Raw genomic sequence first — 15572 nt, forward strand, 5'->3', positions numbered from 1 at the left:
CCGAATCAACATTTGAGTGCATAATCTTGAACCATTCTGCCCATGAATCTTGAAAAAACAATTCATTCTGAGTTTCTCCTAAGTTCCAATGTTGTGATCCTGAATGTGTTTATCCTGTGAAATCTTCCCTGAGTCAACAGCCACATAATTGGGGTTAGAAAACCTTTTAAGAGGAACAAGTCCCTTTTGTTAGTGTCGGTATCTTCATCCCTCCATCAGTGATCAAATGCTCTTGTTGCATTGCATGTTAGGTGTCTCATCTGATCAGCTGCATTCCATTAGGGTCATGGATCATCTGATGGTAGTGGCATATTATAAATTTTCCCTCATGATCTTTACTTGCTGGCCCATTTTCATACATTTAGGTCATTTGCAGTCATTTTTTGTCTTTAAATCTGTAAAAGTCATTTTTAGGGTTTTAGGTCTCATTAGGTCTAGGGTTTTGTCAATAAGGTCTTGCAAAAGCTCAAAATGGTCAGCAGGCACATGAGGAGGTCAAATAAAGTTTCGGCAACAAAAATTTCAATAATCACATGCTCAGTGATTGATTTTTCCTCAAAACGAAAAACAGAGTTTTTTATGTTTTATGTACAAAATTTCATGTAATTTCATTTTTTCTATATGTAATAATTTCAAAAGGCAGCCCTGGTCACCTTACCAAGCCTCTGCACTCCAGTTCCTGCAAAAGAAACAAAATTTCAAAGCATTTAGTCCATCAAAGGCAAAAAGTAAGACAAACTGCCCAAAACAGAGTTTTAAAAAAGCAAGTGAAAGACAAACATTAGGAAAGTGGGTTTTCATAAGTGAAAAATCAAAATCATTGGTATATAAAGTGTTTTCATGTCAAAGGAAGCTCATTTGTATGCCAAAGGAGAAGAGAGCAAGTGCAAATCGTGTTTTCAAGCCTAAGGAGCGATTTTGCATTCAAACAGTGAAAATTTGGAGGCGCGGTGCACTTGGGTCAAGGCGCGGCGCCCCTGGCTTGCGTGGCGCACACAGAGAAAATTTGCACTAAGTTTCTAACTGGCGCAATGCACCAGAGAGGCACGACGCACCTGTGAGTGGGCACGACGCACCAGTCTTCAAGGCCTGGAATCATCCAAATCTTCCTTCAAAGCTCCCAAATCGCAAATTCTTCATTCCACAAGTAAGTCAACACCTTCATATTTCCAATGTATGAGTTTTAATCAGTGTTTATAGTGTTTCATAGGGAAAAAATTAAACCCTAGTTCCTTGCATAGTTAGTTGAAAAAAGCTGCCTAGGGTTTGCAAATTACAGTTTTTGCTGTCCTATTCACCCCTATCATTTTCACATCCCCCTACTACCATTTCATTCACCTCTTTTCTCCTCCCCTTTTTCATTCACACTTATCTCTTCCCCCTATCCCTAAAACTAATAACCCTAATCCCTAATCCCACTACCCCAAACCCTAAATTGATATCCCAAAACCTTAAACATCATTCCCCAAACCCTACAATTTCCAATAACTCAACAAGCAGCGTCCCAAACCCCCTATTCACAGTCCTTATCATCAAATCCCTGTTGTCTAGCAAAAAATACCTATTGACACTATAAAATCTCTTCATACTCATCTAAGAAAAATCAAGCATTGGAAAACATGGAGTCAGATTCTTCTTATGACAGAAATGAGGAAACAGTTAGTGACTCCTCCAAAGAAATTCATGCACCAAGGGGACCTCACAAGAGTGGAAAACATAACTGGGAGGAGCCTACTACACTTACCGAGCTGTTGGCTTGCCCTCTTGTTGTCACATGCTTCGAACATCAATCTTGTTACCAATTTTGTGAGATGGTGGAAAGAGTCAAATACCACCATGAGCTTGCCAAACTTTTTGTGCTCCATCTTCACAATGGCCAGGTCAATTTGGCAGGTGTGACATTCACCTTGACACTTGAGACTATAGCTCGAGCAATCGATATTCCGAATGTAGGTGAGCAGTGGAATAAGGGACAGTTGGTGGACAGAGATTATTATGAGCGTTATATCAAGGCTAGTCTTCAGAGGCATGTCAGTAGGTTCTTCCTTTTCAGGTACCTACAGGACACATATGCTCCCCTTATGAAACTCATAATCAAATATTTCAGCTGTGAAGGCAGATTTTCTCGCCTATACACCTATCATATCAGATTGTTGATGCATTTTACTAGGGTGAGGATGATGAACCTCCCCTATTTCATTTGCCGGAATATTGAGAAAATGACCACATTGGTGCAAAGGAAACCTCCTCATCAGCAGTATAACAACATCTATCACTTTGCATTAATCAAGATTGTGGTTTTGCATCAGCTTAGTTTACTGAATGTTTCATGGGAGGATTTCATTTCACATGAGGTCTTTACAGGTCCTCAAGTTCCCCCATCAGTTTTTCATGAGGCAGGAGAGCCTTCACATCAGCAAGAGGTGCATGAGACTCAAACTACTAGTGTGCCAGTGTTTGTCACTTACCAAAAGGGCACAAGGAGATTGTTTGCAGCAACAAAACGAGTACTATCTCCACCCAGGGTGGAAGGGGTCTCGTTTCCTTAAACAGCAGAGCAGGTATAGGACAAGGGTAAGCAACCATTGCATGATGAGGGACCTTCAGAAGGTCAAGAGGCAGATTTCATTCTCATTCAGGAGGATGACACTGATTTGGGCTCCCAAAGCTCAAAGCTCAAGGAGATCATTCGGGAACAACAAGATGACATTAATCACTTGTCTCTAAACCTGGAAAGAGCCAAGTGGATAATCAACTATCTGGAGCATAGGAACAAACAGTTAGAGGATCAACAAACCATCATGGAGTTCCAAAACATAAGAGAAAACCAACAAGCTGCCAAGAGGAGGAAAGTCAAGTTGACACCACTTGAACAAGAAATTGAAGCTGATCGTGAATCTTGGCCTTAGAGGACAAACATGCACTTGGAAAAGATGTTGGAGAAGGCCAAAAAATAGAAAAATGTGTTGAGGCACATGGCATATCACTATTTGGCAAGAAACAAAAGTTGCAAAGCAAGAATTAGGACTTTGAAGGCCAAGTTGAGGAAAGCATTGAGGAAGAAAAAAGAGCAAGACAAGCTCCAATTCTTGGCTGAGGCTTCCTTAGCCTAACACAGCACTTGATGCAGGACACTCAGCCCAAATTTCAAGAAATCTGGGATACTTCTTGCAAATTTTGATTTTTTGGAGTAAAAAACAAGTTTTTCTGCTTGGTGCGCTGCGCCACCCGGCGCGCGCTTTTGCTAGGGACCTCCTTTGGAGGAAAACTCAACATTTTTGATTCCTCAGGAAAAATATGAATTCTCACACATGGCCAAGAAATTTTGTCAAGTTTTGAGCTTCCATAAGGGTCAAAAACACCTCAAAAATGCCCTTTCTGCCCCTTTTTGGCCACACAGGAAGAAGTGTTGGGAGAAATCATTTTTGGAGGGGCAAATGGACACCAAATTCATAATTTCCACTTGTTCTAGAAAGTAGACAGCCAGACCCTTCCAACAAGCCCACTTGGAGCAGATTGGGTGCATGGGAAGACCTCCAAAATTAGTTGCAAAGTAGAGCGGTGCACAAGGATAGGAGTGTGGTGCACAAGGACAGGAGCGCGGCGCACAGGATGACAATTTGTCATTTTTGCCAAAAAACTCTATTTTTTTGCCTAGTTTTTTCTCAGTTTGACTTTTATCTCTCTCGTAGTCAAAATCATGATGTAATTTGATGTAACTTGATGGATTTTGATGTAAATATGCTAAAATTTCACTCATGGAGGTAGATACATCATAAAAAGATAGTTTGCAACTGAATGAATCCGTTTCCTAGGTTTTAGAGGCAAGCTATTCCAATTCCTACTTTTCAGTTCTTAGTTTAGATCTTGTTGAAAAAACTCCTAAACTCATGAATTCGATCCCTAAAGCCTAGCATGAGTTGTTTTTTGCCTATATCAAGTATTTTTTTAGTCATTAGTAAAGGTTGGACTCCTGTGAATGCTTTGAGCATTATTGTATATTCATTTCTGCAGTTTGGCAAAGGAATAGACCACGGTTTGCAACACTTTGTGGGATTCTTGTGGCAAGTTAATTTGGTATTGTTTTTCCTTCTGTAATGGAAGTTTACATGTGTTTATGTATGCCATCATCTCTCTCTGTTCATCTTAACTAAATGAAACAAGGATAAAGGTAGAATTCATTGATGTTTGCAGTGCTCTACCTAGGGTTTGTTTAGTTATTTGTGTTTTTAGATATTTGAAGAGGATGTTATGAAACCAGCTCAAGAAAAGATAGAAAAGATAGATCAACGCCTTAGAATTCAGCCTCTTCGAGGTGGAAACCTCCTTTACATTACATAAATGAACAATTCTTGGATGATTCAAATGACAAAACCTCCTTTCTATATATAGGAGTCTAAGGAGTCACAATATAATCCAGCCGACCTAACAATAATAATATAAAGCCACAAAAATAACAATAGAGGGATTCTATGGGGCACAGAAATAACAATAAGGGGGTAATAGGGGCACAACAATATAAATAAGGGGTATAACTATAATAGTAATGGGGTAATCACTAGTATTATAGGGACCCAACATGCCCCTCTCCTTCAAAAAAGTGTTGTCCTCAACGCTTGAGTAATTCTGGATACTTCTGCATAAAATTCTCATCCTCCCATGTGGAATCTTCAGCGGATAAGTTCTTCCACTTGATAAGATACTCTGAAATTGATCGATTTCGTAGCTGTCGAGTTCTTGTTTCTGTGACTGCTTCCGGTTCCAATATAATTTTTCCTTCCTCGTCAAGTTCTGGCAATATTGTTTGAACTGGGAGCTTGTTGCCTATAACCTTCTTTAAACATGAAACATGGAAAACTGGGTGCAATCGAGAAGCTGCAGGAAGCTCCAATTTGTATGCCATAGTACCAATCTTTTGCAACACCTTGTACGGACATAATACTTTGGTGATAATTTATTATCCTTCTTAGCTTGCTTTAGGGACATTTGCTTATATGGTTGTAGCCGTAGGAATACCCAATCACCTACATCAAAACTTCTTTCACTGCGATGTTGATCTGCCTGTTGTTTCATTCTATTTTGTGCCAACACAAGGTTATCCTTTAAGAGTTGGAGGACTTGTTGTTGATGTTCGATGTGATGTTCCACTGCCTGAACCTTAGAATTTTCTCTTAAATATGATGTGATGGATGGTGGTTGATACCCATAAAGTGCCATAAATGGGGTCATTTTTGTTGCTGTATGGAAGGAAGTGTTATACCACCATTCAGCCAGAGGCAACCATTTGACCCATTGTGTCTGTTTATCAGATACAAAGCAACGAAGATATCCTTCCAAACATTTGTTTACTATCTCAGTTTTCCCATCAGATTGAGGATGATAAGATGAGCTATGAGCTAACTGAGTACCAAGACAAGAAAATAATTCTGTCCAAAAATTTCCAGTGAAAATGGGATCTCTGTCACTTACAATAATCTTTGGGTTTCCATGTAGCTTTTGAACTGTTTCCATAAATGCAGTAGAAACTGTACTGGCTTTAAATGGATGTGATAATGCACAAAAGTGTGCATACTTGGTAAGTCTGTCAACTACCACCATGATGACACTCTTTCCCTCAGACTTGGGTAAACCTGTGATAAAATCCATTGAAACCTCCTCCCAACGTTGGCTTGGAATGGATAAAGGTTGTAATAGACCTGGTGTCTTAATTGTTTCAACTTTATTTTGTTGGCAAACCAAACATTCCGCCACAAACTTTTGAATATCTGATTTAAGGCCATCCCAAAAAAATTCCTTCTTAACCCTGTGGTAAGTTTTTAAAAATCCTGAGTGCCCTCCTAAGGGAGAAGTGTGCAATTCCATAAGAATCTTTTGTTTTAGCTGGGAATTCTTACAGAGGTATAAGCGATCTTTGTACCATAACGAATCATTTTGCCAGCTAAATGTATCAGAAGTACTGGAATCTTGTTGTAGCTTTCGAATAAGTGCCCACACTTCTTCGTCATTCTTCCATTCCTCCCTTGCTTCGTTTATCCAATCTGGTTGGATAATAGAAATGGCACACAACAATGCTTCCACATCCTCATCCTTTCTTGAGAGTGCATCTGCCACCACATTTTGCTTCCCTTTTTTGTAGATGATTTCAAAGTCATAACCCAACATCTTTGTGACCCACTTTTGTTGCTCTTCAGAGGATAATCTTTGTTCTAAAAAGTATTTAAGGCTATCATGATCCGTTTTTACCTTGAAGTGTCTTCCCATTAGGTAGGGTCGCCATTTCTTAAGTGCATGGAGTATTGCCAACATTTCCTTCTCATAAATAGCTTTGCTTAAAAACTTTCCCTTGATTGGACGACTTTCAAAAGCAATGGGTCTTTCATCTTGCATTAGAACAGCACCAATTCCATTTCCTGAAGCATCACATTCCACAATAAAGGTTTTTGTGAAGTCCGGTGTAGCTAAGACCGGTGCTTGGCACATTGCCTCTTTAAGATGTTCAAAGGCCTTTGTTGCTTCCGGAGTCCATGAAAATGAATCTTTCTTCAATAATGTTGTTAGAGGTGCTGCTATTCTCCCATAATTCTTAACAAACTTGCGATAATACCCTGTCAACCCAAGAAATCCTCGCAGATGCTTTATGGATGTGGGGATTTTCCATTCCTTAATGGCTTTAATTTTGCTAGGGTCTACCTTAACTCCTTCATGAGATACAATATGACCCAAATATTCCACCTCCTGGACTCCAAAGAAACATTTGGATCTTTTTGCATATAATTGTTTCTCCTCCAATAGTTGTAGCACCCTGTCAACATGTTCAACATGATCCTTCCAAGACTTGCTGTAGATTAGTATATCATCAAAAAATACTAACACAAATTTTCTAAGGAATGGTTTGAAAATTGAATTCATCAAACCTTGAAATGTTGAAGGTGCATTGGTAAGGCCAAAAGGCATGACCAAAAATTCATAATGACCCTCATGAGTTCTAAATGCCGTTTTCGGAATGTCTTCAATCTTCATTCTGATTTGATGATATCCCGAACGAAGATCCAACTTGGTGAAGTAAATTGATCCATGCAATTCATCCAGTAATTCATCAATGACAGGAATGGGGAACTTATCTTTAATAGTGAGCTTGTTGAGCTCCCTATAATCCGGACACATGCGCCATGATCCATCCTTCTTGTGCACCAATACTACTGGAGCTGAGAAAGAACTTTGACTCGGTTGAATTATACCAGCCTCTAGCATTTCTGCAACCATACGTTCAATTTCACTTTTTTGGACATAGGGATATCTGTACGGCCTGATGTTTGGAGGAACACTTCCTGGAATCAGATGAATAGCATGATCATGATCACGCATAGGTGGGAGACCTTTGGGAGTCTCAAATACCTTGGAATGATTGTCCAGGACTTTTTGGAGATCTGGAGAAATAGATGATTCCAATGTGGAAACATCTAGCGAACATAATTGTGCAATTACACCTCTTTGCTCCTTTTTTAGAAGCTTTGTCATGCCATTAGAGCTGATTATCTTTCCTGGTTTCCCTGCAATACCCCTTAATTCAACTTCCTTTCCTTCCACAGAAAATTTCATGAAAAGTTCTTGAAAATTAAAAGCTATTGTACCCAAGGATTGTAGCCATTGGACTCCTAGTACAACATCAGCACCTCCCATTGGAATGGAAAGCATTGGGCTAGTCAATACATATTCTCCCATGGATAGCTTGATATTATGGCACTTTCCAGAGCAATTTATTGTTCCTCCATTTGCAATCATCACTTGACACTCTGGTGCTGGATATAGGAAGCAATTCAATTCTTTTGCTACCCTACAATGAATAAAATTGTGGGTGCTTCCTGAATCAATCAACACTATTACCTTTTTCTTCTTGATTTGTCCTTCTATCTTGATGGTTTGAGGAGTGGTAATTCCCACCAATGCATTACAAGATATGGTCGGATTTATTTGTTCTTCATCTAGGCTTTGTTCCTGGAATATATCCTCTTCTTTTGACCTTTCTTGCTCCTTTTCTTCTTCCTCTTCACAATCTATGTAGAATAATTTCTTCTCAGCACACTTATGACCTTTTGTGTATTTGCTATCACAATTGTAACAAAGCCCTTTTGCTCTTTTTTCTTCCAATTGTTGTGGTGTCAACCTTGTAGGTTGTGGAAGACTAGGGGCAACAACACTTCCGTCTTTATAGTTGTGAGTGGTATGCTTCCTAGTTGCCATAATTTTGCTTTCCATTTTTTTTGCTAACCTGAATGCCTTCTCTAATGAATCAGGTTCCCAAAGGCGAACATCATGTTGGATATTATCCTTTAAAGACCCTATGAACACATCAATCCTATGCTCCTCTGGAATATCTTTTACCCTTATGTTCAATTTTTGGAACTCCTCAATGTGCTCCATTATTGAACCCTTTTGTTTGAGACTTATCAATTGGCTAAAAAAAGTGTTGCTTTTTGTATCCTCATAATGTGCTATCAATTCTTCCGTAAAAATTTCCCAAGTGATAAATTGTTTACGAGAACAAAGCCATTGATACCATACAAACTGATTTGGTTCCAAATATACAGTTGCCATACGTACTTTTTGTGCGTTTTGCACATTATTGAGATCGAAGAATTGCTCCATCTGTAATATCCATGTGGCGGGATCCTTGCCATCAAACTTCCTCATATCGATTTTTGGAATATGGTGATTCTTCGATCCAACATTAGCGTCTATGGAATCATGATTAACATTTCTTTTGTTCTCATCATGAGTTTCCTTTACTACCTTTTCACCATTAGTAAGTATTTCTTGTAGAAAATTTGTCAAATCTGTCTTCAAATCTGCCATGCCTGTCTTCAAATTTGTGTTCAAATCTATCTTCAAATTTTCCATCTTAGCTTCCACGCCATTTATCTTAGCATCTGTTAACTTTTGTGAGCGTGACATTTGTTGCACTTGTTCTTGTAATTTTGATATATCATGTAGCATTTCTTCCTCTTCTTCATGAGTCATGCTAGAGCTTTCAGGTTCCTTACTAGGTGTTTGCATTTTCTTTCCTCGAGGCATCAGTTACCGATAATAATGCTCTACTATGCCCTTTGAATTCCTTCAAAATAAATTTTCAAACCAAGCTTAAGCAAAAATTTAAATAAATCTACACACCTTTTTTCACTTTGTAGGAGCTCGATATTGCCTCTGATGTATCTCTGTACTTTCCAATCATCCAGTTCTGAATTTGTGACCTGTAGTAGCTCTCTATGTCCTCTTTCCAATGCCACCAGTCTGATCCAAATTGGATTCTCCAAGAAAGAGTTATGCACAATCTCCCAAGATGACCTGATTATAGACCTTTCCAGAAGAGCGAAGTTGTATGAAGTGCCACGTGTACAATTTTCAATATTTGGTTCTGAAAATGATATACAAGAAACTACAGTCTGTCCTCTTTCTGTACCTTCTTATGAAATTTCAATCTGATTCCCAGAGAGAAAGTTATGACAATTTTCCCCAGGTCACCTGTTTTGAATGTAATTCAGGAGTCTGTAAAAAGACCAATTTCCTCAGATCATATCTCCGAAAATATCACGCGAAAAGCTCAGAAATTTGGACCCAAGGTTCAACGCGATTTCTTCTCAAATGGGTTTTTCTTGCAACTTCTGAAACATCACAGAAAAAAAGTTATAGCGAAAATGCCACGATGACCTGTTTGGAGCAGCGAAACCCTAGATCCAAAGCTCTGATACCAAATGTTATGAAACCAGCTCAAGAAAAGATAGAAAAGATAGATCAACACCTTAGAATTCAGCCTCTTCGAGGTGGAAACCTCCTTTAAAGTACATAAATGAACAATTCTTGGATGATTCAAATGACAAAACCTCCTTTCTATATATAGGAGTCTAAGGAGTCACAATATAATCTAGCCGACCTAACAATAATAATATAAAGCCACAAAAATAACAATAGAGGGATTATATGGGGCACATAAATAACAATAAGGGGGTAATAGGGGCACAACAATATAAATAAGGGGTATAACTATAATAGTAATGGGGTAATCACTAGTATTATAGGGACCCAACAGAGGATCCCTAAGATTTTCATGCCCTCTCCAACTCCTCAGCAGTCTTAAAGCTCTCCATCTCACTCAATTTGAAGTACTAAACCATTTGCCTACCTCGCCCCATAGATATCTCTGCAAGACTGTGTCCATTCCCCGGACCCAAATCTGCCTTTCACATTTGAGCCAACGAATCAAAATTAAATTCAATCAAACTCCTCTGATCATATACCTAGCCTAAAATCAGTCTTTACATTAGTCATCTCAAGCTCTATTGACCATATTCTTGTGAGATTGACAAGGAGAGAGCCCTCTCCCGACCTAGTAGGGCTAGTTACCAAGTTAAGCGTGGTTTGATGTTACCCTAGATTCTGCCTTTCTCAGCTTGAGGTAGATCCAGACCATAACACTTTTGGAAAAATATTATCCTTCAATTGAAAAATCTCCAGATTAGCTATTGAATATTTTAAACCACTGGTTTCTGCAACTTCTGTTGTTTCTTCTTTATCCTGATCAATTTCTATGCCCTGAAACCCCTCAACTATAGTAAAAAATTCTTTAATCTACTGATCATCTTCAAAATCTTGCCAATTTTTAACATTATCAGGAATAGAGGGTCCGTGTCTCATCCCTACCTCATATCTTAGTCTTGGATTAATAGGAGGCTTGAAAGTGCTAGCAGCCACAGCTAATGAATCTACCAATCTATTCTCATCTCTTGGAATGAACTGAAAGTTAAAAGCTTCAAAGAAGTTTTCAATCAAATCCCATACCTCATTTCTATATGCCCAGAGCCTAGGATGCTTTGTTTGACAATGATCTCTTATCTGCTTAATAATTAGCTTTGAATCTCCAAAAGCAGAAATTGACTTGACTCCCATCTGTTTGGCTGTTTGTAGAGAAATAATCAAGGACTCATATTTTGCCACATTGTTAGTTGCCTCAAACTCTAATTTAAAAGAAAAAGGGAACATATTACCTCCAGGTGCAATTAGAAGAAAACCAACACCTGTTCCTTCCTTGGAATAAGCTCCATCAAAGAAGCATTTCCACACTCCTTTAGTTTGCAGCTCTGTAATTACATTGGCTGAAGCAAGCTGCTTCTGATTATCTTCAGCCAGCTCTGCATTATCATACAGTGTGAAACAAGCAAATTCATCCTTCTCTTGGCTATATACAGGTGAATTACTTGCTCCATTTATTGTAATTGTTTTTACAAATCTAGTTTCTCTGTACAATCTCCTCTCTTCCCCACCAAAAATTGGTATAACAGCATATGTAAAATCCAGTTTCAAAGCACCACCCAATTTAGCCCCCCAGGACCTAGATAGAAGCATTCCAAATCTATCAGGGATATCTGCTACTACTACATCCATGACCAAGCTTCTAGCTAGAATTTGGGCTAGTGACACTACCAGATCCTTAATAACCCCCAGACACTTGACTTTGTTCGAATCAAAAGAATACAAGTCCCTATAGGGTTTGGTAACTTGTAGATTTAGTTGCTTCATTACTGACAAAGGCATAATATTGTGTGAAGCTCCCAAATCAAACATACAATTATGTAAGAAGAAGTCATGGACCAATAAGGAAATATAAAAAAGAGGTATTGAAGGGTATACTTCCTCTACATGTGCACCAAAAACCACTATTGGTTTGTCTTCCTACAGATTTACAGTATCATTTATAATCTCATTTTCTTTCAAACTAACAAACTCAGCAATCTCCTTTTGATAAATAGGTATTTTTGTCAACTTTGCAAGAGGAACCTGAATTCTTACCTTTTCCAACTCCTTAGTAAGACTAAACAAGTAACCCTGTTTAGCAGTCTTTTCATTCTCATCTTCACCTTTCTTCATGACTGGAATTACTTGAGGAATTGAAACAAGTTTCTCCAAAGGAATTTTTCCAATTTGATCTTGAGAAGACTCACCTTGAAGTATCTGTGTCTTGCCATTTGCATTCTGTTGCTGCTTTCCTTTATTCACTTGTTTTGCAGACTGAGATTCTTGTGGAGTCGCCTTTGGTGAGGAAGTTGAAACTTGCTGCTCACTTTCATTTTCTTGATTTCTTGACCTCTTCCTCGATCTCAAGTCATATTTCTTATGTAGTTCAGCTTGCATAAAATCAGAAAATTGCTTCCAATATTCATCAATTTTATCATGAATGGCATATGTTTCATCATATTCATACTCTTCTTCTTCGATACCAAGTTCATCTTCATCCACTGCATATAATGTAAAAATTTGACCTCAGGATGCTCTTGTTTTTCAACAGGATCTGCCTCTATATATAATGGTGCTTGAATTTGATCTTGATCTTTTCTTTCCCTTTGCAAGATTTGCAAAGGTTGTCTTCTGTATTGGGGATTAAAGTTCTTGTTATACTGTGTTTGTCTCTGAGAGTTCTTATTTTCTAACTCTAATCTATTTACCTTATCTAACAAAATTTTAATTACATCACACATATCCTCCAATGTTTGACTTTGAGAGGATTCCATCTTTGCCTTTCCCTTGTCTTGGGTAGGCTGTGTTTCTAGTGCTTTTCCTGCAACGACCAGATTCACTTCTATTTGCATCTGTTTGGATTTGATCAAGGGTTGGAGCTCTTCTCTCCCTTAATGTGAATCCAAAATTTGATTCAAAAGCCCCTACAAAAGTATTTTGCACCAGCAGGAGGAGGCTTAATCTCTGTTGGGAGACTATTGTACAATTTATTAAATATTCTGACAAATTCAGCCACAGTTTCATCATACTTCTTCTTTATGGCATTAAACTCCGTTAATGAATACCCATGGTCTCTTTTTTCTCCCCATATTTGAATAAACAAATGTTCCATCTCTTCCCAAGAAGGAATAGTATTATTGGGAAGTCCTTTAAACCATTTCCTTGCTTCTCCATCCAAGGACTAAACAAAAAGTCTTAGAGCAACATCTACATGTTCAATGTCTTTGTTTGCTGCAAAATTGCAAAATACTGACACATGATTCTCTGCAGTTTGTTCATCTTCCCCTGTAAAATGAGGAAGAGTTTTGAGGTAATCCTGTGGCATTTGATTTAATGGTTGTGGCAATTGAAGAGGTGCATATCTATTCATCAAGAACGCAGGTACTGCCATGTTTACTGAACTTTGATTACTACTAGATGTGGAACTTGATTGAGAGGTAAATGGAATGTGCAAATGAGGTAATGTGGTTATTGGTTGAGGTTGAATAATTACAGCAGGTAAATGAAAAGTAACAGACTCAAAAGATTGGTCTTGACAGATAGGTTCATGAAATGAAGATGATGAAAAAGATGTCTCTTTATCAGATGAATGTTCAAATGAATTGATGCCTGATGTAGACAATGTAGGAATTGGTGGAATTGGAATCTTAGACCTTTCAACCCTCTTAGAAAATAGCCTTTCATGATTTGAAAGAGCTTGAACTTTCTTTTTTGAAGTGTCTGATCTTGTATGGGGCCGTCTTAAAGCCCGAGTTTTTGCTTTGGTTCAAAACAACCAAATATTTCCTCCTCACTGAACAACCAGAGGAAAATATTGAAACCCAGGGAAAAGTCTTCTTATCTTCTCTCCCCGGCAATGGCACCAATTAATGTTGTTCCTTAAGAAACCAATTTCCTGGTTGTAGGGAAATTGTGCTTAAGACATTAATAAATATTATTTACTGTCACTTGTTTGTCACTTAGATATATGTTGTGTTCTCAAATGAAGGACCTAGGGACTTGGTTTTTTACTCTTAATACACGTATGACCAAAACATCTCAGAATGCCATTTGTTGCTGGATACAAATGATGAATGAAGAAAGCTTGGGGAAAACGTTAAAGATAATATGCTGATCTTTCACAGAAACTACTATCTGTAACTTAGGAGAACTATGATAATGAGAACTAAATCATAGACAATATGCTGGCCTTTCACAGAAACTATTATCTATAACTTAGAAAGGAAATGAGGACTTCGAGTATAGAAGCGCTCTTTAAGGAATTTTAACTTTATCTACATAGGAAAATAAAGACCTGCAACTTCATTACTATACTTGAAAAGAAGAAAACATAGCATGACACATGACAAAGAAGCTTACAAAATTATATGCAACAACTCATGGAAACTTCTGATTCTTTCATCAATCAATGATGACATTAGGAATACAGTGGCCTAGTTTCCGGGTTCTCCAAAGTTTGAACCCTTTCTTAGTAAAATTTCCTCTTTTTATACATTGTGGAACAGTTGTTGATTTCTGAAACTGCCCAAATTATCTAACTGTTTGTCTAACTATATGAAGTTAAAACTATTACAGAATTTTATAGAAGGCAAAATACACCTCAAAGAACATGAAATAACAAGAACATAACTAGATTTAGGAGGGGATGATAACTGCTGGCTTGCTCCATTGATCCGCTGCCGAATTCCTCTGTGAATGCCCTAATGATGCTTAATTCGTCTTATCCGTAATGAAATACGTTTAGTTTGTGTAATCTTGGGCTTACATGGGCATTCTAATTGGCCAAAATGCCAAGAAATATATCAGATTGTCTTCCTCTTAAGCTTCGGCTCTAACCCTGATTTTCCGCATTACACAGCGAAATTAACACGAACTTCTGATTAATCCGGAACTCAAAAGAGTAAATCCTGCTTTATAAACCTGTCAAATCCACCATTCAACGCTCCGTTGAATTCCATCGCAAATCACAATCGGCCCGAAAATCCTTGTAAAGCTTAACTTATGCACCTGGCCGCTATAACTATGAAAATATTGGAATTATAGGTAAAACTTTTATAATGAAAATATATGATAAAACATGCTTTTCCGCTTCCAATACAGGCTCAACTTAATTCCCAAGCCATACTTCCTGCCAATTCATCTCCACCGTTGATTTGTGCTTTTCAGATCAGATGATCTACAAAGGTTTTCGGGTGGGACAATCCTGGAGAATACCTGCCCGAAATGGGCAGTTTCCTTTCTCCACCCGGCTGCTATGTGTTGAAGAGAACAAAGACATGGGTTTTGTTGAGAATGTCACCAATATGGATACTATCCTATTTTTCGCCTAAGAACTTCCATTGAAACGGCCCAGATCTTCATTCCTTTCTCAAATGGCCATATTTAAAGACAATTCCAGCAGCTTCACAAAGTCTGTTCGATCCATGCTTTCAGTCATGGATCAAACTCATTGTGCTTATTCTTGTTCAACTATTGTTAGCCAATAGTTGTAGGGTGTTAAGTTTTCTAATTGGAGGCAGTTATTCCCATGCGTCTGTATAAAATACCTTTATGTTTATTGCAATGGGGATATATTGTAGTATTCCTAACCCAGAATATTCCTCAAACCCCAGCAAAAACTCCAACCAAATATGTGCAAATGATATAATAACCCAGAAGTGATAAAATAACAGTGGAACAACATATAATAATGTAAACCGGAAATATAAGCAGATACACAAGAAATGCAGCGAGAAATGCTAAGCCATTTTATTATACTGAGCGATAAATGAGTATAAGAGGTGATT

This window comes from Pinus tabuliformis, chromosome J (genome assembly GCF_031772625.1).
Source record: "Pinus tabuliformis cultivar Carrire ecotype Pingquan chromosome J, CPIR1, whole genome shotgun sequence".
Taxonomy (NCBI): Eukaryota; Viridiplantae; Streptophyta; class Pinopsida; order Pinales; family Pinaceae; genus Pinus; species Pinus tabuliformis.